We start from the raw sequence: 15,993 nt of genomic DNA on the forward strand, positions 1-15,993 counted from the left end.
CTGAGCCACCCGGCTGCCCCTTTATTTCTATTTTTAATTTTTTTTTGAGGAACCTCTGTTTTCCACAGTGGCTGCACCAATTTACATTCCCACCAACAAGAATATTGCCTTTTTGATACTAGCCATTCTGGTAAAAGGTAACATCTTATTGCGATTTTTATTTGCATTTCCTGAATGATCAGTGATGCTGAGCATCTTTTCACATGTCTGTTGACAATCTACATCTGCTTCAGAAAAATTTCTATTCAGGTCTTCTGCCCATTTTTAATCAGATCATTTGGGAGCTTTTGGTGTTGAGTTGTATGAATTATTTATTTATTTATTTTAGACATTAGCCCCTTGTCAGATATGTCATTTGCTTTCTCCCATTCAGTAGGTTGCATTTTGATTTTATTAATGGTTTTGTTTGCTGTGCAAAAGTTTTTTTCAGTTTGATGTAGTCTCAGTGGTTTATTTTTGCTTTTGTTTCCCTTGCCTGAGGAGGACAAATCCAGAGAAATTTGCTAAGGTCAATGTCTAAGAGATTACTATCTATGTTTTCTTTTAAGAGTTTTATCATTTCAGGTCTTACATTTAGGTCTTTAATCCATTTTGAGTTTGTGTATGGTGAAAGAAAGTGATCCAGTTTCATTCTTTTGCATATCCCTGTCCAGTTTTCCTAACACCATTTATTGAAGAATTCCCCATTGTATATTTTTATCATCTTTGTCATAGATTGACCATATAAGCATAGGTTTATTTATGAGCTATTTTGTTCCATTGAGCTAAATATCTAGCTTTGTGCCAGTTCCATACTGTTTTGATTACTACAACTCTGTAATATATATTGAAACCTGAGATTGTAATACCTCTAACTTAGTTGTTCTGTCTCAAGATTGCTTTTGTTATTCAGGGTCTTTTGTGGTTCCATATAAATTTTAGGATTATTTGTCTTAATTCTGTGAAAAATTGGTATTTTGATAAGGATTGCACTGAATCTGCAGATTGCTTTGAGTAATACGGACAATTTAACAATATCGATTCTTCTAATCCATGAACATAGTATATCTTTCCGTGTGTTTCTGTCATCTTCATTTTTTTCATCAATGTCTTATAGTTTTCAGAATTCAGGTCTTTCAGCTCATTGGTTAAATTTACTCCTAGGTATTTTCTCCTTTTTGGTGCAATTGTCAATGGGATTGCTTTCTTAATTTCACTTTCTGGTATTTTGTTATGAATGTACAGAAATACAATCAATTTTTTAATATTAATTTTGTATCCTGCAACTTTACTGAATTCATTTATTAGTTTAATAGGTTTTTTTTGGTGGAGTCTTTAGGGTTTTCTACATATAATATCATGTTATCTGCAAATAGTGACATTTTTACTTCTTTGCTACCAGTTTGGATGACTTTTATTTATTTTTATTGTCTGATTGCTGTGGCTAGGATTTCCAGTACTGTGGTGAATAAAAATTGTGAGGGTCAATATCCCTGCCTTGGTCCTGACTCTCTTAGCCCTTCTTGTGGAGCAGGCCTACTAGTGGTAAGCTAATCCAGTTTTTATCTGCAAGTGTCTTAATTTCTCTTTCATTTTTGAAGGCCAGTTTTAGAGGATATAGAATTCTTGGTTGACTTTTTATTTTTTTTTTTTTTTTTTTTTTTTTTGAGTTTAGTAATTTTTTTTCTTTATTTATGATAGTCACACAGAGGGAGAGAGAGAGAGAGGCAGAGACATAGGCAGAGGGAGAAGCAGGCTCCATGCACCGGGAGCCCGATGCGGGATTCGATCCAGGGTCTCCAGGATCGCGCCCTGGGCCAAAGGCAGGCGCCAAACCACTGCGCCACCCAGGGATCCCTTGGTTGACTTTTTAAAATCTTATCACTGAAATATGTCATCTGCCTTCTGGCTTCCATGATTTCTGAAGAGATATTAGCTATTAATCTTATTAAGGACCACTTGTATGTGATAAGTTGCTTCTCTCTTGTTAGCCTCACATTTCTCTATCTTTTGTTTTTGATGATTTGACTTTAATATGTGTTGATATAATTTTGAATCTATCCTTCTTGGAGTTTTTTGAGCTTTTTGAATTGTAGATTCGTGTCTTCCATCAAATTTGGGAAATTATTGGGTAATAATTTGTCATCTTTGTGCTCTCTTCTTGCTTTCTCCTCTCCCTCTGGAATTTCTATTGGTATGCATGGTGTCTTAAGTTCTGTTAATTTTTCTTTATTTTCTCTTTCTACTCATCAGATTGGATAATATCAGTTTGCTTATCTTCACTGATTCTTCTGCCTCCTCAGGTCTGTTGGATTCCTTTAGCGAATTTTTTTTTTTTAAAGATTTTTTTTTAATTTTTATTTATTTATTTATGATAGTCACAGAGAGAGAGAGAGAGAGACAGAGACACAGGCAGAGGGAGAAGCAGGCTTCATGCACCGGGAGCCCGACGTGGGATTCGATCCCGGGTCTCCAGGATCGCGCCCTGGGCCAAAGGCAGGTGCCAAACCGCTGCGCCACCCAGGGATCCCCCCTTTAGCGAATTTTTAATTTCAGTTGTAATTTTCATCCCCAGAATTTGTTTGGTTTATAATTTCTTTTTATTGATACTCTCTATTTTGTGAGACATTGTTTCTCTGGTGTTCTTTGATCCTGTGTCCATGGTTTCCTCTTTCTCTTTGGAAGCTGATTTAAAGTCTTTGTTTAATAAGAATACCTGGGCTTCCTAAGAAAGTGTCTGTTCATTCCCCCTTTCCAGTGACTTGTCCTTATTTTCTTGTGTCTTGACATGTTTCAGTTTTTGGTTGAAAATGAGACCTTCTGAATATTACAATGTGGCAACACTGGAAAGCAATTTTCCCACTTCCTGGGGACTTGTTGCTGTTCATTGTGGTTTGCAGTTATTTGCTTGTTTAGTGACTTTTTCAACTGATTCTGTAAAGACTGTATTCAGGGTCATGTGGCTATTAGCTTAATGGCCAGCTAGTGTTTTTAACTGTACTTAAGTACCTGGAAACAAAGGAAGAAAAGAAAGAATATTAAGTTATTATAATACTCCCTACATTCATATGTTAAAGTCCTAACCCCAGTACCTCAGAATGTGACCACAGTTGGAGATAGACTTTTTAAAGAGGTAATTACACTAAAGTAAGGTCATTAGGTGGGGCTTAATTCAATATGATGGGTGTCCTTACAAGAAGAGGAAATTAGGACAAAGACACACACAGAGTAAGGATCTTGTAAAGGCACAGGGAGAAAGCAGCCATCTACAAGCCAAGGAGAGAAGCCTCAGATTAAATCAAACCTGATGACATCTTAGTCTTAGACTTCTAGCCTTCAGAATTGTAAGAAAATAAATCTGTTAATTAAAGACACAGGGGCACCTGGATGGCTCAGTGGTTGAGCATCTGCCTTTGGCTCAGGTCATGATCCCGGGGTCCTGAGATTGAGTCCCACATCAGGCTCCCCACAGGGATCCTGCTTCTCCCTCTGCCTATGTCTTTGCCTCTCTGTATCTCTCATGAATAAATAAAATCTTTAGAAAAAAAAGACCCAGCCTGTGGTACTTTGTCATGGTGGCCTTAGAAAACTTATGCAATCATTATTATTTGTTTCTTTTGTTGGAAATGTTACAGGAATTTTGATATTTGTGTAGTGCTATGTCATCCAGTTACCAGGAGTTAGCAATGGGCAAAAGTTCAGCCTGTCTGAAAATAAACACAGGCCTTCTGATCAGCCAGCCTCTTCCTACAAGGATATTGATATGAAGACGATACAAACTGGAAGGATGTTAGAGACTCTCTGTTCTTGTAGTTCACAACACTGACTGCATATTGAAATCATTTCAGAAATTTTTTTTTAAGATTTATTTATTCACTTTAAAGATAGATGGAGAGAGAGAGAGCATGAGCAGGGGGGGAGGAGCAGAGGGAGAGGGACAGCGGACTCCGCACTGAGCATGGAGCCTAATGTGGGGCTTGACCCCATGACTATGAGATCAGGACCTGAGCTGAAACCAAGAGTTGGACAGTTAACTGACTGAGCCCTCAGGAGCCCCCAGAAATTATTTTCTAAAAGCCTACCTCCACCCTCATAAAATCATAAAGTTATTATTTTAATGGTCTGGAGTTAGTCTGGGAAAACTCCCTTAATATGGATTTGAGTGAAGGACAGGTTGAAAGCCAAGAGCTGAAGGAAGGCACAACTTCAGTTCAGTAAGAGGGCCAGGAAAACAGGGTTAGTGGAGGTGCATTGGGACCAGCATGGTGGGGCACAGGGGAACGGTTGGGGAGCGGTGGAGGTAAAGTTGGGTGAGGAGGGAGAGACCAGGGAATGACCACGAAAACCAAGCAGAGAAATCAAGGCTTATAAATGTGTTTGAGCTCTGGACTGGAATCATTTGGGTCCTTGAAAGCCACTTGAACCTGGGAAGAGTGCTGTCAGAGGTAGACTGAGAACGTGGCTTCCAGGGGCAGACTGGTCATTGGTCATTAAGTGGACAGGAGGCTGAGATCTGGAGTAAAGGAAAGGCCATAGAGTGCCCAGCACTCATCCGAGTTGTAGAAAATATGCACTATGTTGAATAGTATTGAAAGCACAAAGAGGTGGTCTGGTTCCTGCCATGATGATAAAATAGCTGCCTCTGCCCATAAAATCTATCCCTGGGGGATCCCTGGGTGGCGCAGTGGTTTGGCGCCTGCCTTTGGCCCAGGGCGCGATCCTGGAGACCCAGGATCGAATCCCACATCGGGCTCCCGGTGCATGGAGCCTGCTTCTCCCTCTGCTTGTGTCTCTGCCTCTCTCTCTCTCTGTGTGACTATCATAAATAAATAAAAATTAAAAAAAAAATCTGTCCCTGACAAAAACTGGAAAAACTGGAAGTGGAAAAACTGTAGTGGAAAACATGGAACCAGGAGCCAGCAGACCCACATTATGAGAAACCTCTGGAAGGAGGGCAGGTTTGGCCAGTGGTGTGTGCATGTTTGTGTGTATGTGGAGCTGGGGGATAAGTGGGATGTCTACAGCCTGGGCCCCAGGGAGACTCCTACAACTACGAGAACACGTAGTGTTTTCAGCTCTGCTCTGGGCTTTCCCAACCATTGCCCTTGGACAGTCACTGTTTGTCCCTCACCCTGACAGCAGGAATCTGCAGCAAAAGTCCAGGCTGCTGACACGGGAATTATCAGAGGTGACATCCAAGTGCACAAAAACCCTGCTAGGTGAGGAACTGGGGACAGTAGGTAGGAACTGACATTCCCAGGCCATCATGACTCCTCTCTTTTCTCTGGGCCTCCAGGACCAGTGGACTCCAGTGTAATCCCAATGCGGCAGCATTGCATGCTTGAAGGTGAAGCCCTGACTTGAAGAGTTTCTTAGAGTCTAAGGCTCCAAATGTGAGTGACCACAGACGGGGGTGGTGTCCTGTGTACTTTCAGCCCAAAAGTTCCGATTCCTTGAACTCTCCATTGTTGGATATAGAGCAGGGTCTGGCCACCATCCATCTCAGTACTCTGCCAAAGGAAGTGATTCCCAGGATGAGGGAGGAAAGATGAGCTCAGGGCAAAGAGCAGGACAACTTCCTCCAGAGAGGAACAATCACTGTTCAGTATGTGGTACGGGGAGAAGAAAACCCTAGAATGGAGGGATCAAAAATATGAAATGAGTATGCAAATATACTAAAGCATACAAGGCAGATATTAACAATCCAAAATGGGGAAAATCACTGAAAATACTAAAGTTGAATCATTAGGTAAGAAAAATATGTGTTTAATATTTGCTGTGGTTTATTATTTATACAGCATTAAGTTCAACAATGAATTCATGCTTCTTTATATTTGTTCTTAACACTTTTCTTTTTTTTTTAAGATTTTATTTATTTATTCATGAGAGACGCAGAGAGAGAGGGGCAGAGACACAGGCAGAGGGAGAAGCAGGATCCACGCAGGGAACCTGACGTGGGACTCGATCCCGGGACTCCAGGATCACCCCCTGGGCAGAAGGCACCACTAAACTGCTGAGCCACCTAGGGTGCCCTAGGCTTGTTATCTATTGTTTAAGTTAACTTTTAAAGAAGAGTGCCCAAATCACAGGGATTCCTTTTCACAAGAAATAGGAACTTAACTAAAAAGAATAATTCAATTAAGTAAAGGAGTTAAGAGAAGCTCTTGAGTTATACACAGATGGATTTGAACTCAAATCCCAATCCTGATATCTAGTTGCTAAAAGACATTTTACTACAGATGAATGAATAAAGAAGATGTGGTATATAGACATTTTACTACAGATGAATAAATAAAGAAGATGTTGTGGTATCTTCATATACCACATCTTCTTTATTCATTCATCTATATACGGATACTCAGCTATCAAAAAAAATGAAATCTTGGGTCACCTGGGTGGCTCAGGAGGTTAAGCATCTGCCTTCTGCTCAGGTCATGATCCCAGGGTCCTGGGATTGAGCCCCATGTCAGGCTCTCTGCTTGACGAGGAGTCTGTTCTCCCTCTTTCTCTGCTTTTTCCCCTGCTTGTGCTCTCTCTCTCTCAAATAAACAAATAAAAATCATTTAAAAAATGAAATATAAAAAAATAAAATCTTACCATTTGCAACAATGTGGATGGAACTAGAGGGTATTATCTAAGTGAAATAAGTTAATCAGAGAAAGATAATTCTATGATTCCACTCGTACGTGGAACTTAAGAAACAAAACAGGATCATAGGGGAAGGGAGGGAAAACAAAATAAGACAAAATCAGAGGAGACAAACCATAACAGACTCTTAACTAGAGGAAACAAACAGAGTTGCTGGAGGGGAAGTGGGTACAGAGATGAGGTCACTGGGTTGATGGACATTAAGGAGGACACATGATGTAATAAGCACTGGGTGTTATATAAGACTGATGAATCACTGAATTCTACCTCTGAACCTAATAATACACTACATGGTAGGGGATCCCTGGGTTGCTCAGTAGTTTGGCGCCTACCCTTGGCCCAGGGCATGATCCTGGGGTCTGAGGATCGAGTCCCATATCAGGTTCCCCGCATGGAGACTGCTTCTCCCTCTGCCTATGTCTCTGCCTCTGTGTGTGTGTGCGTGTGTGTGTGTGTGTGTCTCATGAATAAATAAAATCTTTTTAAAAATACACATTTTAATTGAATTTAAATAAAAAATTTAAAAATTAAAAAAATAAAAGGCATTTTACTATGTTATTGGCTGAATTATGTCCCCCTTAAAATTCATATGTTGGAGTCCTCATCAACTGTATTTGGAGATAGGGCCTTTAAAGAGGTAATTAAATTAAAATGAATTGTATAGGTAGGCTTGACTCCAATATGACTGGTGTTCTCATAAGAAGGGATATTAGGGGCTCTTGGGTGGCTCAGTGGTTTAGTGTCTGCCTTTGGCTCAGGTCATGATCCCTTGCATCGGGATCTCTGCATGGAGCCTGCTTCTCTCTCTGCCTATGTCTCTGCCTTTCTCTGTGTCTCTCATGAATAAATAAAATTAGAAGAAGAAGAAGAAGAAAAGAAGAAGAAGAAGAAGAAGAAGAAGAAGAAGAAGAAGAAGAAGAAGAGGAGGAGGAGGAGAAGAAGAAGAAGAAGAAGAGGAGGAGGAGGAGGAGGAGGAGGAGGAGGAGGAGGAGGAGGAGATTAAATAGCATACACAGAGACTGTAGAGACACAGGAGAAGGTGGCCATCCTCTAGCCAAGGAGAGAGGCCCCACAAGAAACCAATCCTGCTGACACCTTGATCTCGGACTTTTACCCTCCAGAATGGCAAGGAAATGCATTTCTGCTGTTCAGTCTGTGGTACTTTGTTATAGCAGCCCTAGAAAACTCATACACTATATATTCTGCTGTCACCTACTGATAGGGCTTTTGTGAGAGAAAATTAAATGAAACGAGAGGCTTCAAATCAAGCACCTATACTGTACCTAACATGTGATAAGAATTCAATAAAAATATTAATGCACATCCTGCAAATGCTCATATTTCACAAGGTAAGCAGCATCCTTCCACCATAGAATTCATTGTTAGAGAAACCATAATTATATCCAAATTGGTGGGAAATGGACTAGAATAGGGAAGGAGCATGTTTTCCTGGTTCCTCTCCCCACTTCCCACCACCCTTACCATAAAAAGAAACAAGTGAAGAAGAATTTCTATCATCACCGAACACATTACTCAAGAAAATATTTTAAGTCTATAATAGGATAGAGTTCAAAATATGAGCACAATTATTTGAGAGTCCGAATACAGAAACACAACCTCTAAAGAAATAAGTAGCAAGATTCACAGACATACAAATGATTGAAGTAGACTTTGAGAATATAAATAGATTTTCTCACTCATGTGGGAAAGTGAATAATGGCCATCCAAATATATCCACATCTAATCCTCAAGCAAAATATGTCACCCTACACAGCAAAAGGGACTCTATAGGTATGAGTAAGTTAAGGGTCTTGAGAAGAGATTATCCTGGATTACCTGGGTAGAAACAATCTAGGAGACATCACCAAAGAAGCAAGAAGAATGGACTGATGTGAGGAAAGAGCCATGAACCAAGGAATGCAGAGACCTCTAGAATCTGGAAAAGACCAGGACACTGATTCTCCCCTGGAAGCTCCAAAAGGAATGTAGCCCCGACAACCCTTTGATTTTGACTTTAGACCTCCAGGGAAGTATGATAATAAATTCATGTTAATTTGTTACAATAGCAACAAGAAAGCTAATATGCACATTAAATACTTAAGGACAGCAGTCTGCTCTTTAAGGATTAAAGGAATGTTTCCCAATTAAAAAATAAAAGAGGGGCACCTGGGTGGCTCAGTGGTTGAGGGTGCCTTTGGCCTAGGTCCTGGGATCAAGTCCTGTATCAGGCTCCAGGGAGCCTGCTTCTCCCTCTGCTTATGTCTCTGCTTCTCTGTCTCTCATGAATAAATAAATAAAATATTTTTTAAAAATAAAGAGAAAATGACTTAATAGGATACAGGCAGTGTAGCTGAATGGCTGTTAAGTGTGGCTTTATACTTGTCTAAAAATACAGATGCTTTGGGGGCTCCATTTGGAAATGCTGCCTTGGTAGGCCTGGGATTGGACTGAGGGATCTTTTTTTTCTTATTTTAAACGCTTCCTAGGGTATTTTTGACTTAAGATGGTCATTTCCCACTTTTTCCCAAAATCCATGGAAAACAGCAAGGAAAACAGATACAAATTCGGATCTACAAAATAAACAGTAAAGACTGAACATATATGTGGGCAAAGTGGGAGAGAAGATGCAGAGGGAGACATCTCAGGCCAACCTCCGAGTACATTTTTCCAAGAGGAGGGTAGAGTCTTGAAGGCACAACCCAAACTCCTCACTTAAAAGAATGGCAACAGATCCCTGGGTGGCGCAGCGGTTTGGCGCCTGCCTTTGGCCCAGGGCGCGATACTGGAGACCCGGGATCGGATCCCACGTCGGGCTCCCGGTGCATGGAGCCTGCTTCTCCCTCTGCCTATGTCTCTGCCTCTTTCTTTCTTTCTCTCTCTGTGTGTGACTATCATAAATAAATAAAAATTAAAAAAAAAGATACTGATACTGCTCCATGTCTTAAGATAAGTGGTGGAGGAACTGGTCTTTGTTTTATTATTTCTCCAAATACCTTAGATCTTGTATCTGTTTTATGTGAAAGGTGGCTACTGCAACTTTAAATTCATTAATTCTAATAACAGACCATCATAATATATGAAATGACAGAATAGAACTACACAGTTCTATCAAAAGAGAGGGAACAACTGGACAGAAGCGAAGTAAGGAAACAGAGAACTTAACACAATAAACCTAGCAGATCTCAGACATATACAGGACACTACTGCCAACAATAGCGGCATACAGTCCTCTCAGGTGCTCACGTGATGCTCTCCAGGATAGACCATATGTTAAGCCACAGACTAAGTTCCAGTAGGTTTTAAAATATATCATACAGGGACGCCTGGGTGGCTCAGCGGTTTGAGCATCTGCCTCTGGCCCAGGGTGTGATCCTGGGATCTGGGATTGAGTCCCGCATCAGGCTCTCTGCAGGGAGCCTGCTTCTCCCTCTGCCTGTGTCTCTGCCTCTTTCTTTCTCTGTGTCTCTCATGAATAAATTCCTTAAAATATATATCATACAAAGTGTCTTCTCTGAGTACAATAGGATGAAGTTAAGAATCAAATGTAAGGAAAATTGGGAGATTTACAATTTTGTGAATCACAATTCACAAATTTGTTGAAATTAAACAACATGCTCTTAAACAACCAATGGATCAAACAAGAAATCATAAGAGAAATTAGAAAATACTTAGATGAAAGGAAAACACAGACTATGAAATGTATTAGGATGCAGTGAAAACAGTGCTAAAGGGTAAACTTAGAGCTATGAATGCTTACCTCAAAAAAGAAGAAAAATCTGAAATTTACAAACTTTATAATTTAAGAAACTAGGGATGCCTGAGTGGCTCAGTAGTTGAGATTCGGCTCAGGGTGTAATCCTGGAGTCTGGGGATCGAGTCCCACCTCGGGCTCCTTGCATGGAGCCTGCTTCTCCCTCTGCCTCTGTCTCTGCCTCTATCTGTGTGTCTCTCATGAATAAATAAATAAAATCTTGAAAAATATTAAGAAACTTTTAGAAAAAGAAAAAAACTAAACATAAACCTGTCAGATGGAAGGAAATAATGAAGATTTGAACAGAGAGAACAGAAAACGCAGAAAGCAATGAAATCAAAAGTTGTTTTTTTGAAAAGAAAGATCTTTTGTAAAGATTAACAACATTGACAAACTATTAGATTTGCTTAAAGAACAAAATTCAGAAATGAATTTGGGGCATTGACTGCCAATTCTAAGAGAAATAAAACAAATAATAAGAGTTTTATGAACAACTATGTACCAACAAATTGGATAACCTAAAAGAAATGGACAAATCGCTAGTTGATAAAATCTACTAACATTGAATCAGGAAAAAATAGAAAATATGAATAAGGTATAAATAGTAAGGATATTAAATCAAATTTAAAAATCTCACCACAAAGAGAAGCCCAGGACCTGATGGCCTCATGGGTGAATTCTACCAAACATTTAAAGTACTTACACCAATCCTTCTCAACTCTTAAAAAATTGAAGAGGAGGGAACATATGCTAATTCATTCTATGAGGCCAATATTGTCCTGATACCAAAGCCAGACAATGATACTATAAGAAAACGACAGACCAATATCTCTTATGAAATTGATGTAAAAATCTTCAATAAAGTACTAGCAAACTGAATTTACAGTATGTATAAGGTATTATACAACATGCTCAAATGGAGCTTATTTCTGGAATGCAGGGGTGATTCAACATCCAAAAAATCATTCAATATAATATGCCACATTAACAGGATAAGGGAGTAAAAACACACTGTCATCTCAATTGATGCAGAGTAAGCATCTGATGAATTGAATACTGTTTCAACTTAATAAAAGCCATGGGTGCCTGGGTGGCTCAATTGGTTAAGCATCTGCCCTCAACTCAGGTCATGATCCCAGGGTCCTGGGATTGAGCCCCTATGTCAGAGAGCCTGCTTCTCCTCTCCCTCAACTGCTCCCCCTGCTTCTGGTCTCTCTCTCTGTCAAATAAATAAAATCTTTAAAAAATATGAAAGCCATATATAAAACCCACAGTGAACATACTCAATGATGAAAGAATTAAAGCTTTTCCTCTAAAGTCAGGAACAAGGCAAGGATGCCCACTGTCTCTACTTCTATTCAACATAATACTAGCCAATGCAGTTGGGCAAGAAAAAGAAATAAGGGCATTCAGATTGGAAAAGAAGAAGTAAAACTATCTGTTTATAGATAACGATTTTATATGTTGAAAATCCAAAAGAATCCACACATACACACACACTTAGAATAAATGAATTTAGCAAACAGGATATAAAACCAACACACAAAAATCAATTGCATTTCTATACACTTAAAATGAACAATCCCAAAAGGAAATTAAGAAAACAGTTCCATTTTACAATAGCAGCAAAAGGGACACCTGGGTGGCTCAGCAGTTGAGCGTCTGCCTTTGGCTCAGGGTTTGATCCTGGGGTCCTACCATCGAGTCCCACAACGGGCTCCCTGCATGGAGCCTGCTTCTCCATCTGCCTGGGTCTCTGCCTCTCTCTCTTTCTTTGTCATAAATAAATGAATGAGTGAATGAATGAATGAATAAATGAATAAATAAGCAAGCAAGCAGCAAAATGTATAAAATTAACCAAGGAGGCAAAAGATTTGTACGCTAAAAATTATAAAACATTGTTGAAAGAAATGAAAGAAGACACAGAATGGGTGCCTGAGTGGCTCAGTCCGTGAAGTGTCTGACTCGGTTTCAGCTCAGGTCATGAACTCAGAGTGCTGAAATCCAGTCCCAGGTCAGGCTCCACTGAGGAGGAGTCGGCCTGTTCCTGTTCTCCCTTCTGCCCCTCCCCAAATAAATAAGTACCTTTTTTTTTTTTTTTTTTTTTTTTTTTTTTTAAGAAAGACAGGGACGCCTGGGTGGTTCAGTGATTGAGCGTCTGCCTTTGGCTCAGGGCATGATCCGGGGTCCTGGAATCGAGTCCCCTATCGGGCTCCCCCCGGGGAGCCTGCTTCTCCCTCTGCCTGTGTCTCTCATGAATAAACACACTATGTGGATGCAGAACACAAGAGTCTGTCCGTGTCCTCCCTGCCAGTGTCCCCCCTGCCCGTGGCCTCCAGCACGCAATGCTTACGTGTCCGCACTGCTCATACTCCTACTTGGGAGAACCCCTCCTATGCAGGCTGCCCAGTCCTTTCTAGGAAAACACAACACTGCAAGGTCTTGCTAGAAGGAGCTCCCCTTGCTCCTGGTGTCTTCTCCCAGCTCTGCTGCCCAGGCCAAGGTCACACCGCCTGCACCGGCTCACATCCTCCTCCATCTGCTCGTCCGTTGGCCTCAATCTTCTGAGGGCTGCAGGCCCTCGCACCACAGTCCTCGTGTCCCGGCCCCCAGGCTGCCCTCCCAGGTGGCCCCACGGTGGCCCCGTGTCTCCGTGTTTCACTTCACTACATCTGCGCTGTCACTCTCCATCCCCTTATTTGCAGAAGCGAGGGCCGGGGAGCAGGCCTGTGGACGCCACCAGGGCGCCGGCGCCGCGGCTAGTGTTCTGTCACCATGGAAACCTCCCGCAAGCGCTGGGCGGGGCCTGGGGAGGGGCGTGGTCAGGGCCCCGGGAGGCTGTCTCGGAGTCCCCCACTCGGCCCCGGGATTAGCGGATTCAGGTCGGAACCCGGGTTCCGGTTCAGCCTGCGCCCTGGGCCTCGCTCGTGGAAGCGCCGGTAAGCCGGGGTCGAGGGCTTTCCTCTCCCCGCGGTGGCGCGACGAACAGCCGGTGACTGACATCGGATTCTGAACGGATGAAGGGCGGGTGGGAGAGGGTGAGCGGGGGGGGCGACAGCTGGAAGGGGAAACACTGGGAGGATGTGTCGCTCTGAGACGTGGAAGGAGGGGGAGGGATTTCGCGAGCGACTTCCGGGGATAGAGTCACGAGGGCTGACGTCACACACGCCCACTGTGACGTCCGCCCAACCTCAGCCGCGATTGGCTGGCGGCGGTATAGAAGCCCAGGTGTCCGCCGATAGGGCCCCAGCGTCGGTGCCGCTAGGGGTCTCCGCTCTCAGCCGCTCCCGCCGGGCGCTTCCGCCGAGGCCCTCTGAGCAGGCTGCGCTCGTCTGTCTTGACCTCCGTCCTCGAGTTTCCCGCCCTGGCCTGGGCCGTCGCCCATCCGGACCCAGGAGCTGGCGCTGCTGCGTCCTGCGCTCCCATGTCCCAGGCCCACCACTGCCTCAACGCCAAGCACCTCGCTGGTGCACCTGCTGTTCCCCTCGCTCGTGGCCAGGGAGCATGGCCTCGGGGAGCAGAACTGCCAGGGGAAGGATGGATGCTGTGGGGCAGTGGGGGCCATTGGCCAGCCGGACAACTCTAGAGCCTCTAGAACAAATTAAGTCTGAAACCCACCTAACCTTTGTTTCCAAACAAACTTGAGTTGACAGTATAGGAACTAAAATAAAGATCACGCCCTGTAGAGGAAAATCAAAAGAGGGAATGAGGAACTAGGTCTTAAGAGTGTCTAGAAGTTTCGACAGATGCAGACAGGCTGTTTTTGTTTTGTTTTGTTTTGTTTAACCTCATACTGGCTAAGAAACATCGGAATCTCAAAACAGGGCTTAAAAGAATCCCACCCCATTCCAGAGATGGAGAGACGTAGACAGTACAGTTCTTTTAAGGAACCCCCAGATTGGTTGGCTGATGGTTATCTTGAGGGAGACGGGGGACCTAAGCCCTGGACCAGAATTTCTTGGAATGTTTTGGGAGCCTCTAATTATTACTATTTTTTCCTTAGGAGCATTTCCCTTCAGTGAGAGAAGATATCAATTGACCGAACCACGGATTAAATATTCAAAAACATCTCCATAAAAATTCAAGAGGCTTTATAATACCGTCAAAATATGAATGGAAGCCCAAAGCAGAGAATCTCTTAGGGTTGTGGGGAAACCAGTGAATGGCTCTTTGAAGGAAGTTATTGCATATATGAAAGAACAGGAAAAAACAACCAGCAAAGAAGGTAAAGTTGTATAATGGAAGAATTCAAGAGCAGATTGGTTTTGAAGATTAAATGAAAATACCAAATACCTACTATGGCACCAGGGACATAGGTCTTCAGAAAAAGTAATTGGTAACATGACAAAGATGGGAGTTTCTAGACCACTCAGAGTAGGTTTATGAAACATATTGTGATGATTCCTCAACTTACATATTCATCCAGTAACACAGGAAGTTAACACTCTGGATGTTCCGGACTTGCAATTGAAGTGATTCGGTTAGTGTCCATTATAGCCTAATCTACCACAATCAGTGGTAGAGAAAAACAATCTGAGAATGTCAAGTGGGAAAGGAGCCAGCCAGCACCATAGCTACCTTCTGGTTTATAGGACTCCACTGCATTAACAGCAAACTCAGTTACTACTCATGTTTACAGAGAACGCATGAATTAGGTTCAATTACACCTGCAGCCGTGGTCAGCTCTGTACCCACCCAGGCTCTCAATTCTGACATGGCCATGGAAGCCTAGTAGTCACACACAATACTAGGAAACGAGGCTCTTCTCTCTGGAATCCATTTTTAGATCATTACTTTGCTTACTCCTTACAACAACCCTCTGAGAGAAGTTATATTGCACTCGGTTTAGAATTGAGGGATCTATGGAAGGGAAATGTTGGGTGAGCTGTACAATGTCATACAGCTAGTAGGTGGAGCAGACAAGGACTGCAACCTCTGTCCTGACACCCAACTCCACTGGTATACTTGCTGCCTCCTCCTTGGCAGACTGGATCTTCTCACGGTAACCCTTGTCAATGTCTATATTGCTGAAGACACTTTAAATCACATTATTAAATTCTGATAACAGGGACAAGTCTTTCCCCTTTTTAGTCAGAAACTATACACCATATTGGAAGACAGCTGTTTTAATCCAAAAAAAGACAAGATCATCTTCATGCCATTGCTGGAATTCCAGGGCCTTGTCTGTCATCGAGGCCAATCTCTGCATGTGATGTAGGAAACAAAGGCAGGAGAAAAAAAAATTAAATTTCCTTACTACTTAATAGCCCATCGACAAGTCCTTGAAACAGGCAGAGTGACATTCCTCTGGGAGTTCATCTGCCTCGATGTTGACACTTTGCTACGGGCAAGGGCTATCTTAGTCCGAACCCCCAGGATCTTGTGAATCTTTTTTAGCATACAGAAATTCCTTTGAAAACTTGCTTTATCTCTTACCCCCCTCTGCCAATCATCCCCCAAGCATATGACCCACTGATATACATCTGAAGGGTCTCATGACAGGATTTACTAAACAGTAATAAATAACCTTTTTTCATAACAGCAGCTAGCCCCCTCAAAGTCCTGGAAGCCTTGCTTCCAAAATTCCTTAGAGACTTACACTATCTCTAACCCCG

The 15,993-nt window shown here is 42.3% G+C and overlaps 1 long non-coding RNA gene across 1 annotated transcript; it reads right to left on the minus strand.

The window, feature by feature from the left end:
• Nucleotides 1–2,366: 2,366 nt before the first annotated feature.
• On the minus strand, nucleotides 2,367–13,339 carry LOC129497367 (uncharacterized). Its single transcript, XR_008661918.1, has 3 exons — nucleotides 12,732–13,339; nucleotides 5,111–5,610; nucleotides 2,367–2,988 (listed from the first exon to the last, which is right to left on the minus strand). It is a non-coding gene; the product is annotated as an uncharacterized LOC129497367 (long non-coding RNA).
• Nucleotides 13,340–15,993: the final 2,654 nt, after the last annotated feature.

Source organism: Nyctereutes procyonoides, unplaced genomic scaffold (genome assembly GCF_905146905.1).
Source record: "Nyctereutes procyonoides isolate TBG_1078 unplaced genomic scaffold, NYPRO_anot_genome, whole genome shotgun sequence".
NCBI classification, from domain to species: domain Eukaryota; kingdom Metazoa; phylum Chordata; class Mammalia; order Carnivora; family Canidae; genus Nyctereutes; species Nyctereutes procyonoides.